General features: G+C 33.1%; 1 protein-coding gene across 2 annotated transcripts in view; it reads left to right on the top strand.

Annotated features, from left to right (window-relative positions):
- Nucleotides 1–3,201: 3,201 nt before the first annotated feature.
- Nucleotides 3,202–12,850, top strand: part of LOC106135564 (glutaredoxin domain-containing cysteine-rich protein CG31559) — a 74,485-nt gene continuing 64,836 nt past the window's right edge. For both annotated transcript variants that reach the window (XM_060950325.1, XM_013335912.2), the window contains exon 1: nucleotides 3,202–3,408. The gene's annotated coding sequence lies outside the window, so the exon portion shown is untranslated. The remainder of the gene's footprint in view (nucleotides 3,409–12,850) is intronic.

The following is a 12,850-nucleotide window of genomic DNA, read 5'->3' as shown; positions in this document are numbered from 1 at the left end:
CGTGGTCTGGCTTCCACCAAGGTAAACGTTTAAGCCTTACTCTGGCTTCCAGGGTAAGGTTTTTAAAAATCTTCGTTTAAATTATGGATTAACAATTAGTTTCTATCCAAATCATGGTAAATGTAGGCCATACAGGTCTTTTTAATAATCTCGGAAAGACTAAAAAGCCACGGTCATTGAATACAATATTTATTTAATTGAGATTGAGATAACTAACTCTGTTTATTAAAAAAAAAAAGAATTGATCTATGTATATTGTATAATTATCCTAATCATCAGATTTCTTTTTACAATAGGTATTAACATTATGACAAATACACTTTCTCGTTTGGTCGCTACTTGTAATTACTAATCAAGTAATTATAAATCACAGAAAACCTACTGTAGCATTCCTTGTAAGGAACATAATAAATAACGTCAGTGTACTATCTCTGTCATCATCACAAAATATCAAAAATGCAGAAAAAAAACTTTTTAGTCTATTTTGTCAACTGTACATTCAGTTAAGATCTTAATAGTTGTAAAGACTGAATTTACAAGCTTCTGTTAATTAACGGGATTCATTCAAATTAGATCATAAAGCCATATAGCTTGTATAGCCATATAGTGTTTAGTCAAATGCTAACAAGATCTCATGAGCAACATGCTTCGTCAAATGCTAACAAGAACTCATCAACAACTCGCTTCGTCGAAAAAGATACAGTAGGTATAGTCCGCAACATGCTTCGTCAAATGCTAACAGAAACTCATCAGCAACACGTTCACCTCGGAAAATTACAGACAAATATCCACAACAAGTTTCTTCAAACTTTGTAAATTAGATTTAATCATTCGCTGCTTTATTTCCGTACGCACAATGTTGTGTGTCGCCGTGGAAAGTACGCTTTCTGGCCCATTTTTCTCAAGAAAGCCGCTTTCCAGCTTTTCCTTCCTTCTCATCGACTTGAATGTCTCGCGTGCTCTCTCACATATTGTTTTGATATGTGTACACATTATAAAATACTAGCTGTTGCCCGCATCTTGGTACGTATGGAAAAATCTATAATGGTACCTATTACATCAGGTGACTTAGTTACCAAAAGAAATTGTAACCAAGCTTTAAGGCTTTTATATACATACATATAGTCACGTCTATATCTATTGCGGGGTAGTCTTGGGTTGAAAAAAGCGGGAAATTTTCCGGTTTTTTTCAAATTCCCTCGTTTTTATTCAAGTTTTTTACGAAAGCTTCATGAAAGATAAGAATGAAATATTTCATGTTTTTTATTAATAAAACGGAAAAATATGAAAGAAACGGAAAAATACGATAGGAAAAGTATTGATTTCCTTACAATATGCATCATTGTTTAAAAATTGGTAATTATACATAGAATATATGTATATTGATATAATTGAGTGACAGGATAAGGAACAGCGTGATAAGGGAATGTTGTGATGTGAAAGAAGATGTAGTTACAGGAATAGAAAAGGGTATGTTAAGATGGTTCGGTCATGTGGAGAGGATGAATGAAAGCAGGTTGACTAAGCAGATATACAAGGAGAGTGTGGAGGGAAAGGTCGGAGTGGGAAGACCTAGACGAACGTATCTTGATCAAATTAAGGACGTCCTGGTAAAGGGTCAGGTCAAAAGTACCCGAAACCGCCGAGCTTGTATGAAGAGAGTTATGAATGTGGACGAAGCGAAAGAAGTATGCAGAGATCGTGGCAAGTGGAAAGAGGTAGTCTCTGCCTACCCCTCCGGGAAAGAGGCGTGATTTTATGTATGTATGTATGTATGTATATATGTATATATAGTTTTTCAATAGTTTTTTTCTTATTTTTCGAAACAAACGACGAAAATTTCAATAAAACATTTTTTCCCCAAGGTTTTATTCTGATATATTTCAATGTAACAAACCAATAAAACGGTAAAAAACGAAAAAACGTTTCTTTCACCGAAAAAAACAATTTGTTTCTTTCGGAATTTTCAACGCTAGGGTAGACAGAGCCAACAGTTTTGAAAAGAATGAAAGGCCACGTTCAGCTTCATGGTGAAAAAACGGCTTTATCTCTATCTTATCATAATGAAGTTAAGAAAGAGGTAAACTAAAAAAAGCACAACAGCTTGTTTTCTAAAAGATCTAGTATTCAATTCTTACCAAAGAATATTCAGTAATCATTAAGCTTAGTGTTAAAAACGAATCTTCGGTTGAAATACGAATGATGTTGAAAAAATCTGCCGAATGAAACAAGTTTTCTGTTGTATGGTCAGTGGTCAGTCCTGTTTCAAACTTTTTTTTTATTTATTTGTAATCCTGCTGCGTTGATGAGTAACATCCAAAAATAACAAAATACATTTTGCCGGTACTATCGATAATTTATCGATACACTGGCGCTTTTCTTAGCAACTTAGTATCAATTTAACTGACATTGTAAGTAATGTATGTATTCCTGGAATGAAAATGGTTATTTTGGTTTGATGAGGAATATTTCCAAGGACCAAAGTATTTGTGATGACATCAGCTGGTTAAAAAAAAGCTCACTTTATATTTAAGAAGGATCTTTTTCACAAACGTTCAATCATGCCTAAGTCTTATCATACATACATACGTATATAATCACGTCTATATCCTTATGTCTAGATATGTATAGAATCAGTGTATAACACTGCAACAAAGATTTCTAAGAAGTTTCCATACAGAAGACATCAACGGGCCATAACTTAAGTGGCTTGCATATCTGGTCTTATTTCAATAGTAAAATGAACTAAAAGATTATTTTTTTAAATAAAATTACCTTAAGTTATTAAGTCGAAATAAAAGTAACTTTTTGTTAGTAAATTATTTTACTCTTAACTATATTAAACTATGAATATATTCATCCAAAATAAATATGTTAAAACCAAAATCATTTTTTATTTAATTGGAATAAGTAAGTACCAAAAATAAATTCGGGCTTTAAAAATAAACTAAGAAATTAAAATGAGACATTGCAAAAAAAGTGACTCGTGCGCATGTTGTGAAGGCGATCGAGGTGGCAAGGCGTTATCTCAAAATTGAATGTCGTAAACGCAAACTAAACAACTTTGCAAGCACGATTTTACAAGATACAAAATAAGGTTTAAAATTGTATGAAGTTCTAAATTAAAATTGTCAATGCGATTGGAGAAGGCTCCGCGACTACCACTCTTTTGAGAAACCGCTTCAGTCTGCGTTAAGCATTCATCGCATACGCACGTACACGTTGCGCTTTCATTGGCTAATTTGAATTTCGAACGTTCGAACTGGCCTATCGCGCTCGATGAGCCGTATGATTTCTTTTTCACGCATATACAGTGTGTTCCGTTAGTGACCAGTGCTTGTGACTGAAGACTGTGTTTGACAGCTGTGTCGGTTATATTTAAAATCGGATGTTTTCACACGTGACCTGGTAAGAATTTGAATTAATTATATTTGAGTATCACTTTTATTTTTGTAAGTTTCATGTTCACACGATCTTTAGTGGATTGCATATAGCGATAATGAAATTATTGTTGTTGCAAAAATGTTTCAATGACACCTGCGATTGTTTCCTAAATGTATCTTCGTCATCTTGTAATGTTATATTTCATTGTTTAGTTTTTTATTTGTGGGAAAACTGGTTTCAATGATGTGTTTGTTGACTAGTTAGCAGTGAATGGAAAATCTGTAAAGTTTATTCTAAATTCTATGTCAGCGTAACTTATTTACCAAAAAAAGTGGGTATTGCGTTTTTCCCCTTAAAGTATTTTTATGTTACCTCCCTCGTGTTTATTTATCAAGAAATTCAAGTACTCTTTAAAAAACCTATTATTTTAATATTGAAATGAAATCTTGGAAAAAATATTATTTAATCAGCCTGTGACATTTTTATCACTTAAAATCCTCAAGCCATATAACTTTTCAGAATTTTGGAATAAAATATTGAAATCAATGTTTCGTTTAACATAACTTGTTTTCGATGGAAAATACCGTGAAGATGGGTTAACCTATGAGGTCATAGAATAAAACACAATACATGTAATATTTTGTAAAGTAGATTTTATTAATACATAATCAATAAAACTTATTAATTATTATAATCTTAATCATTTGAGGATTTGGATAAATATCTATTTTTTTGTCCATTTAGATAAAGATTAGCTTCTGCTTTGAAGGTCTAAAATTTTACATAAACATGAGATATTTAAGGCCAACTAAATGGGTGTCTTAATAACAGAAGCGAGATTTGAGATAGTGATAAATTGTTAACCCACTACCTAAAACATACGATTATATAATACACAAGATAACGAAATTCTTTACACTAAGTATTCAAATTCAACCTTGAAAGTTAATTTTCGTATTCAGTTCCTTTCATCTTTCCTAAGTTTTATTAATACATAATTTAAAAAACATGTTATAAAAAAGATCATGTCTGTTTATCCCGGTCCGATCTTCACACATGTTTCTCAACTGGGCTTTACTGTACAGTTTCATATGATTTATATCTCAATTTCACTTACGATTTAAAAAAAAAAAACTAGTTGCGTGCAAAACACTAGTTAAGATCTGTAAAGCCATACAACTAGTGTAGCCACTCGATATTTCATTGTTCATAGTATCGATAGTTTTAGCCTATCGATTGTATACTACCTCTCATTATTGTTTGTTTGTTTGTAAAGTCCTTAGTGTACAATAACAAATATGAGAAAATATTGTTGTAATAGCCAAATAGCTGAACGTGGCCATTCAGTCTTTTCAAGACTGTTGGCTCTGTCTACCCCGGAAGGGATATAGACGTGACCATATGTATGTATGTATGTATTGTTGTAATTCATACTATTGCACCTAACTGAGCTATAGACGGTATCGGAAGACATATCGATATTATACAATTTACCCGCAGCTTTGTCCGCGTGAATTTAGCGCCATTTACAAAAAGTTACGAATTTAATGCCACCTACAAAAGGATAGTTTTTTTTTTGCAAATCCCACAGGAAGAATAGTTTTTGGATGAGAGTACTTACCTTTTAGCCAGCTAAAACTACAGTTCTTGTAATAGTTCAGGTAGTAACTATAGTAGTCGAGACTCTTATTAAAATATATGCGTCACCTACAAAAGGATAGATTTTTTTTTGCAAATCCCACAGGAAGTATAGTTTTTGGATGAGAGTACTTACCTTTTAGCCAGGTAAAAACTACAGTTCTTGTAATAGTTCAGGTAGTAACTATAGTAGTCGAGGCTCTTATTAAAATATATGCGTCACCTACAAAAGGATAGTTTTTTTGTTTGCTAATCCCATAGGAAGTATAGTTTTTGGATGAGAGTACTTACCTTTACCCAGGTAAAAACTACAGTTCTTGTAATAGCTCAGGTAGTAACTATAGTAGTCGAGACTCTTATTAAAATATATGCGTCACCTACAAAAGGATAGTTTTTTTTTGCAAATCTCACAGGAAGTATAGTTTTTGGATGAGAGTACTTACCTTTTAGCCAGGTAAAAACTACAGTTCTTGTAATAGTTCAGGTAGTAACTGTAGTAGTCGAGACTCTTATTAAAATATATGCGTCACCTACAAAAGGATAGTTTTTTTTTTGCAAATCTCACAGGAAGTTTAGTTTTTGGATGAGAGTACTTACCTTTTAGCCAGGTAAAAACTACAGTTCTTGTTATAGTTCAGGTAGTAACTATAGTAGTCGAGACTCTTATTAAAATATATGCGTCACCTACAAAAGGATAGTTTTTTTTTGCAAATCTCACAGGAAGTTTAGTTTTTGGATGAGAGTACTTACCTTTTAGCCAGGTAAAAACTACAGTTCTTGTAATAGCTCAGGAAGTAACTATAGTACTCAAGAGTCTTAATAAAATATATGCGATATTTCAAGAAGGTTCATTCAGTAGATAACCCGTCAAAAGGTAACAAACGAACAAATTAACCAACTTTCGGATTTTTAATAAATAAATATACACGGGACAAATTACACAGATTGAGTTACCCTCGATGTAAGTTCAAGACTTGTGTTGCGAGATTCTAGCTCAACGATACTATATTTTATAATAAATACTTATATAGATAAACATCCAAGACTCAGGCCAATCGGAAATGTTCTTTTCTCATCATTTTCGAACCAGGGAATTCTGGTGTCACAGATAAGCGGACTACCGCTGCGCCACAGAGGCCGTTAATGTTTATTGCGATTTCTGAGGTAAACTATCGACTGTTAATCGATAGTTCGGCAACACTACATATGAACAGCAAGCGGTGAGTTCCATAAATTTACAATTGTTTCGTGAATGAATATGCATTTAGTTAATTTATATGTCGAGGACTTTCGTTTTCCTAAAAATCTATACCTATTTGCAATAGTGTCACTTTTATAATATTCAAACTAGAGGCCGCCCGCATGGAAACCCTATCAATCCCGCGGGAACTCCGGGATAAAAAGTAGCCTATATGTCATTCTGGGTCTTCAGCTACATACATGCCAGATTTCATGGTAATCGGTTCAGTATTTTTTTGCGTGAAACTGTAACAAACATCCATACTGACATACAAACTTTCGCATTTATAATATTCAAATAGATGTATGTCTATATGTATATAGGTACGTTATCATAATTACAAAAATACATAATATCACTGTAACTGTATTATAAAACTCGTTGTCAGAACTGAACCGGCACCCACGAACCAGCGGGGCAACAGTTCGAGGTATTTTAACGACTATTGCATAATCATTACCTATTTCTCATTAACTTTATTACCCAAAATCTTTATTTGGGAATGATTGACTGACGGCCTCTGTGGCTCAGCGGTAGTACGCTTGTCTGTGACACCGGAGGTCCCGGGTTCGAATCCCGGTCAAGGCATGATGAGAAAAGAACTTTTTCTGATTGTCCTGGGTCTTGGATGTTTATCTATATAAGTATTTATTATAAAATATAGTATCGTTGAGTTAGTATCTCGTAACACAAGTTTCGAACTTACTTCGAGGCTAACTCAATCAGTGTAATTTGTCCCGTATATATTTATTTATTATTTATTTATTGAGAAACTTTGATATATTAACTTATTTTAAGGCCATCTGAGGTTGGGAAATAGGCATGGGAAAGTCGGCTTTCTACCTCATCTGGTTTATGAGGTGTAACGAAATCTACCAGAAATTGAGTTTGTTTATGAACTTGTTTTGAAGTTTTATACATACACGTATAATCACATATTTATCCTTACGGGGTAGACGGAGACAACAGGCAGAGCAACGGGCGATAATTAGATAAATATAAAATCTTATCTCACATATATGCCGTGTGGTTCCCGGCACCAATACAAAAAAAATAGAACCACTCCATCTCTTTCCCATGGGTGTCGTTAAAGGCGACTAAAGGATAGGCTTACAAACTTCGGATTCTTTTTTAGGCGATGGGCTAGCAACCTGTCACTATTTGAATATCAATTCTATTAAGCCAAATAGCTGAACGTGGCCATTCAGTCTTTTCAAGACTGTTGGCTCTGTCTACCCCGCACGGGATATAGACGTGACCTTATGTATGTATGTATGTATCTCACATAAATACATAAAATCACTTCAAAAGAATAATAATTATTATATCGGCAATTATGTTGAGCTACACAGACCGCCATATTGACTAGATTTTGCAGTATTTTAGTTATTCTCAAGAAAATACTATAACGGGTGGCACATTCTAATAATGGCCATGTTTTTTTCTTAACATTATTTCTAGCGTCATAGTAACACTTTTCCAAGGCTATATTTCTCTAGTCATATGTCATATTTATATTCCATTTAGCTGTGTCATGACAAAACGGAAAAAGTGGCACTGTCAGGACAGTTATAACGTCTAATGCACGTATGAACTACTTTCACATGCACATAGTAGCTGAGCGCAAAATAAAGATAATAAAAGTAATGATTTCATGCATTCTCATCAAAATAATTGCGTAAAAATATTTATTTTTAAAAATAATTATTTAATCGTCACTAAGGTGTCTTTCGAAATAAACAAATAGATCACGTCTTTATCTCCCGTGTGGTTCCCGGCACCAATAGAAAAAGAATAGGACCACTCTAGCTGTTTCTCCGTCGTAAAAGGCGACTAAGGTATAGGCTATAAGCCTCGTAACTCGGGCTTCTTCTTTTAGACGACAATCATCACAACACATCTCAATTTTGTCATTAAGCCAAACAGCTGAACGTGGCCTATCAGTCTTTTTAAGAATGTTGGCTCTGTCTGCCTTGCAAGTGATATAGACGTGATTATATGTATGTATGTATGTTTATCTCTTACGGTCAAACCCCATTCATCCAATATGGGTTAGTTTACCCTACAAAGGTTGCGAAAATCAGACGGGTGTCGTTTTATGTACAAACCTTACTTGCCCAATCACAGGTTCATAGTCAAATTCCCAGCTCAGGCTTCTCTCCAGAAAGATAAAAATGTGACCGGCACTAACGCTAGTTGTAAAGCAAAAAGATTATTTTAAAAGTCAGCTGTCGTAAGAATATTAACCAGTACATTGTATAAAGCCCCGTGCACACGCGTGTACGGAACCGCGACCGGTTATCGCACCTCCCACCTGCACTTCCTTGTGACGCGACCTTTATATACCGAGCACCTGATAATCGACCTCCATTATCCGGTATAAACGTTTCTTTTTACTATAGACTTCACTACATTCGCCCGCGGTTTTGTTCTAGGGAGATTTTTCAAGATAACTCTAGACCAGCTTAATCATGGAATTGAAATTCGAATGTGTAATTACCTATTTCACAGATTAAAATTATTTTTACGTACAATCAGACTTTTCTAATACAACTATGAAGATTTTCTAATGTTATCGGTATACTTTATAACAACTTATAAATATTCAATTACAAAACTAAACTTTCCATTTTTCTAGATCATCTTACTCGGAAAGGATCTTATGTAACGTCAATTAAGTATTAAAATAGTGTAAAACATTTAATTAATTTTTAAAATGAATGTACGAAATTATAGCAGTTTTATAAAATTATAAGTGCTTCTCTGTTGAGTTAATAAATTGTCATAAGTGCAAAGTGATGTTAGTTTGTCTATTTGTAAACACTATGTCCCAAAAAAATAATAATAATACAAAATATAATACAGAATTGGACTGAGAAAAATATGTACAATGGTGGACTTATCCCAATCGGGATTTCTTCCAGTCAACCAAAATAAAAAAAAAAATTCAGAATCAAAGAGACAGGCATTGATAACGATGTAATTTTTATTAAAAAAAGAAACATTTTTGTTTTATAAATTTACATTAACTGCAAAAATATGAATGATAACTTTTATTCCTGAAAACAAACTATTGATTTGAAGTTGTCCAATGAATAAATTATAACTTTTCGTTATTATGTTATCAGGTTCTCAAGATATATTCGAGAAACTACAATTTGCACGACCGAAGCCGCGTGCAAAAGCTAGTAATTTATACTTAGTTGCGCACAGTTTCCAAGAAGCTGGTGAATGTGGATAACGGCTTCAAAAAGTTGTGAATGATTCAGACAACTTTGTGTATACAAAATATTGAAAGAGTATGTTATGAAAAAATTATAACTATGTACCCTAGGCCAACTTTATTTTGGTGGGAGTTTTAAGACAAAGTTTATGAAAGTCTCCATGGAAGTCGCAGGAAAATCCCATTATACATATATCAAGCACAGATTGAGCTAACCTTCAAGTAGCCATGTCATAAATTATGCGTACAATGAGCAAAAATAAAGTTAAGTATTAATTCATATAATCACATATCCATTGCGGGGTAAACGGAGCCGGCAGTTTTAGAAGACTGATAGGCAAGCTTAGCTGTTAGGCTTAATGATAGAATTGACATTCAAATAGTGACAGGTTGCTAGCCCATCGCCTAAAAGAAGAATCCCAAGGTTTTTAAGCCTATCCCTTGTTCACCTTTTACGACATCCATGGGAGTGGTCCTATTCTTTTTAATATAAGTAGTTAAGTCAAAATTTATATGTTCAAACATAGTTAAACACATTCCTACATATTTCACTCTGACACAAATGGCTAAGTTAATGATACTTTCTGAGGAATCCAAGGTATTTTCTCAGAGTTGGTTCAGACCAAGCTTTGCTGAGTAACCGGGTGAGATTGCAAGAAAGCTCATTAGTGGTTCTTGTCCATTTGACCTTGATACTTGGTGAAATGATTTATATAGACATCTTCCTGCTTTTACATTTGCATTTAAATTTGTACAGTCAACCACATATCAAGGTACCCTACAAGGAACTCTATCGCGCGGTAATAGAGGCGAGTTTGCTGTGATCTTGGGCAGGTTAATATGCTGTTGATTGTACTTCCTACTGCACGCGAAAGTTGCTCATTTAATGATCGGAGTCGATGTTTAAATTTTAATGAATTTATGATTTTGTACTGATCAACATATCAAATAAAATCAATTATCTAATTATAATAGAAAAATATCTTTTTTTAACGCCTACTTGTTTAAATTAATATACCTAATAAGTAATAAATAAATATATCTTTTATAATAAATTCTATGCATGGTACATGTTACCTATAATTATGTAAATGACTTGCCAATGCTAGACATAAAATTTATAGATTTACCAAAAATAATTGAATTTCCTTAAAAAATATATATATGTTATGCAAAGTTACGAACGAGTTGGTGATGTTGTCGAATGAAACAATAACATAATGTCATCAGATTAGCATTTGGCATACAAATGGCATTAAATGTTCGTGGATACCTGACTGGGAACAATAAAATCAGGTTCATCAACATTTTAACTCATTTCAGATCTAATTGCAAAACAGGTGGTCAGTTATCTTAATTTCATATCAGTGGGGCAACTCTTCCCGCGCCGATTATCAAAATGAATGAAGCTTATAAACTTGGGATCCTTCTTTTAGGAAACCTGTCACTATATGTATATCTAAAATTACATCATTAAATAATGACCTTGACGAGAAATCTCGGGACTTTGTCTATGCGGTAAGGTGTAAAGACGCGGTATACGTTGTTTGGCAACAAATATGGATGTAAAGTCGGTTAACATGACTGGCTGAAATAATCATAATAGAAGACGAAACCACTGAATGGTTTGCGTTTTTGTTTAAATTTGTCATGCACGAACTAATTAATAATGAATAAATCCTTTGTGGAAAAATCTTTTCCATGAGTACTAAGCCTTAGCTTATAGAAAGGTGTAGGTACATAAAATGAAATTTCAGATGTGAACAAAACTTTAGCGAAGTAACGTCCTGCGCAAATTGTAAAAGTCAGTCTAGGATAAAATAAAAAGAAAATAACCTTATTTCTCTCTACAATCTTTCTTTTTAAAAATAAATATAGTTGAGCTTAAATACAAGTAATAAATTATAGACAGTAAAATTGAGAGAGCTACTACTAAGCGGAATTTGTACCTCAGAAAAAGCTTCTAAATTTGAAATCACACTAGGCAATAAGCTTCAATCTGTCTATATCTGAATCTAAATTCCATCAATAAGCCTTAAACTTTCCGCGGCCTTAGTCTTTTCAAGGCTCTGTCTTACCCGTAATAGAACGTGATGTGTGCGTAAACATGACCTCACATTAAGATGATTTGTAGTTAACATCTCTTGTAGCCTTGGCACCTTGTCTTACATCTGATGCGCTAATGACATCATCATATTCATAAATACAATTACCTTGTACATGTTCCTTCTTTGTTGTGTCGATTTTACGCGTTTCAAATTATATTTTGACGTGTAGAAAATAATCTTAGACGAACTTATCTTGATTAAATTAAGGATGTTCTGGTAGAGGGTCAGGTCAAGAGTACCCGAAACCGCCGAGCTTGCATGAAGAGTGTTATGAATGTGGATGAAGCGAAGGAAGTATGCAGAAATTGTGTGAAAAGATATAGTCTCTGCCTACTCTTCCGAGAAAAATGATTGATTTTATGAATGTGTTTAGAAAATAATCCAATATTTTCAAACAGAATTTTGTTTTTGAAACTGAGTGGTTGTATGTACATATGTTGTATTGTACATAATAAATAAGTTACGTTCTGTTTAATTTTCCACTCAATTTTATACTTTAAAAATAATTTATTTGTCCTTGTTTATTAATATTATGATTTATAATTTTTAAATTTTAAATAAGGATACGAGGTAAACGAGTATTTTTGCTTTAAAAAATGAAGAAAGTAAAAGTAACGATTAAAACCAACACTTTTGATTGTCTTATTAAAAGTGCACAATATTATAATAGTTTGTTAATTTAAAAAATACTCAATATTACATTTTAGTTAATAGAAACGATCTCAAAAGTCATTCCATTGTAAAATTGAAGAATTACAAATTTACTTCGGTCGAAACCGAATCTTCGGATTACTTAATCCGTTGATTTAATTTTTATGGCTATTAAGGTTTCAAATACAACCAAAATTAAGTACTAATTTCAGTCAAATTTCAGCTTCCTGCAATCAGTATTTACAGTCTTATAAGAAGCGCAAGAATAAAATATATTTAATTCCAACTAAAACCATAAATTAATGCCCACACTTATCTTACAAAACTGTCGCAAAAAAAGAGTAATTTGTAAGTTAGCTTGAAATATTTCTACAAATCGATGAGTAAACACAATAAAGCTTCGAATATATTTAAACAATTTTATCACTTTCAATTAGTGTTAATTCTTTAGTCGATTAACTATCTGCGGCTTCACAAAGCAGTAATTGGTCTCGAAGCGGCACCTTATAAAAGCAATCTAGTATCCCATATACGGAATGTTCAAATAAAACAAAACCGAAACACTCTTCGCCACCCTAAAGGCTCGCGCACACCAATCGCAGGTCA

This window comes from Amyelois transitella, chromosome 21 (genome assembly GCF_032362555.1).
Source record: "Amyelois transitella isolate CPQ chromosome 21, ilAmyTran1.1, whole genome shotgun sequence".
In the NCBI taxonomy this organism is placed as follows: domain Eukaryota; kingdom Metazoa; phylum Arthropoda; class Insecta; order Lepidoptera; family Pyralidae; genus Amyelois; species Amyelois transitella.
The sequence above is the reverse complement of the archived record's forward strand: the minus strand, read 5'-3'. Positions and strand labels throughout refer to the sequence as shown.